Genomic DNA, 1,789 nt, shown 5'->3' on the forward strand with positions numbered 1-1,789 from the left:
TTTTTGTGACATTTTGTTATTGAAATAGTTTAAGTGATATGCATGTTCATCTCTTCAGCCTTAAAGCCATAGTCTGACATTTGGGCAATTTAAACCCTTTTTTTGTACTTACCCAGAGTCAGATGAACTTATAGATACAATTTGTATGTCTGTGTGTGCAGTTTGAAGGCAGTTGTTGAAGGTAGTTTCTGGAGCCATTGTTAACTAGTGTTAGTGCTATGACTGGAAGTCCACAGGAACAGCTTGTTAGCTACCTTTAACTTCCTCCTCTCTGTAAGTAGAAAAAATGTTGCGCTGTCCCTTTTAAAACTTCTATGCAAATCCTGTTTTATTTCACTTTATCCAGGTATTTATGATCTGAGAAATTTCTGTATTATTCACCCAAAACAGACCTGTCCTGAGGCAGAATTCATGTTTTCAGAACATAGTTTGCAGGGCGGAACAAAATAGTCAACCTAAGATCTGATGCATACAACACTGTCTGTCGCTCTTGGGAGATGTGCTTGAGTGTAAATTCTTGCCTGTCAACATTGAAAAAAAAAGTGATATTGTATAATTTCCTCTCTTGGGAGGTGGAGGCTCTTTTTGCTTGTGTTGTAAAAATGTGTTGCGCATTCTAGTGATTTACTCATTCTCATGATTTATTTTTGTTCTCACTAAAAATGTCCAAATTAGCTGGAAAGGGAGGTGAGTTATGAATATACAGGAAACTCTATATCATATGGGTCAAACCACACGTGATGCACTGAAACCCATCTGAAACATTTTTGATTTCTCCTTTGTCAAGATAATCCATCCACCTAACAGGTGTGGCATATCAACAAGCTGATTAAACGGCATGATCATAACACAGGTGCACCTTGACAATAAAAGGCCACTCTAAAATGTGGAGTTTTGTCACTCAACTATGCCACAGATGTCCCAAGTTTTGAGAGAGCGTGCTATTGGCATGCTGACTGCAGAAATGTCCACCAGAGGCGTTACCAGAGAATTTAATGTTAATTTCTTTACCATAAGCCGCCTCCAATGTTGTTTTCGGGAAATTGGCAGTACGTCCAACCGGCCCCACAACGGCAGACCACGTGTTGGCGAGCGGGTTGCTGACGCCAACGTTGTGAACAAAGTGCCCACTGGCGGTGGGGTTATGATATGGGCAAGCATAAGCTGTGGACAACTAACACATTTGCTTTTTTATCGATGGAAATTTGAATTGCAGAGCGATACCGTGATGAGATCCTGAGGCCCAAGGTCGTGCCATTTATCCGCCGCCATCACCTCATGTTTCAGCATGATAATGCACGGCCCCATGTCGCAATGATCTGTACACAATTCCTGGAAGCTGAGTGTCCAAGTTCATCCCTGGCCTGCGTTCTCACCAGGCATTTCACCCATTGAGCATGTTAGGGATGCTCTGAGTCAATGTGTACGAGTACGACTGCAGTGTTCCAGTTTCCGCCAATACACAGCAACTTCGCACAGCCATTTGAAAAGGCCACAGGCCACAATCATCAGCCTGAAACTCTTTGCAAAGGAGATATCGCGCTGCATGAGGCAAACACAATATTCTGACTGGTTTTCTGATCCACACCCCTTACTTTTTTTTAAAGGTATCCCAGTCATGTGAAATCCATAGATTAGGGCCTAATTAATTTATTTCAATGGACTGATTTCCTTATAGGAACTGTAACTCAGTAAAACCATTCAATTTTTTGAATGTTACATTTATACTTTTATTCAGTGTATAGTCGTAGCCAAAAGTTGAGAATGACACAAATATTGATTTCCACAA

The sequence above is a fragment of the Oncorhynchus gorbuscha genome, linkage group LG17, assembly GCF_021184085.1.
Source record: "Oncorhynchus gorbuscha isolate QuinsamMale2020 ecotype Even-year linkage group LG17, OgorEven_v1.0, whole genome shotgun sequence".
NCBI classification, from domain to species: Eukaryota; Metazoa; Chordata; class Actinopteri; order Salmoniformes; family Salmonidae; genus Oncorhynchus; species Oncorhynchus gorbuscha.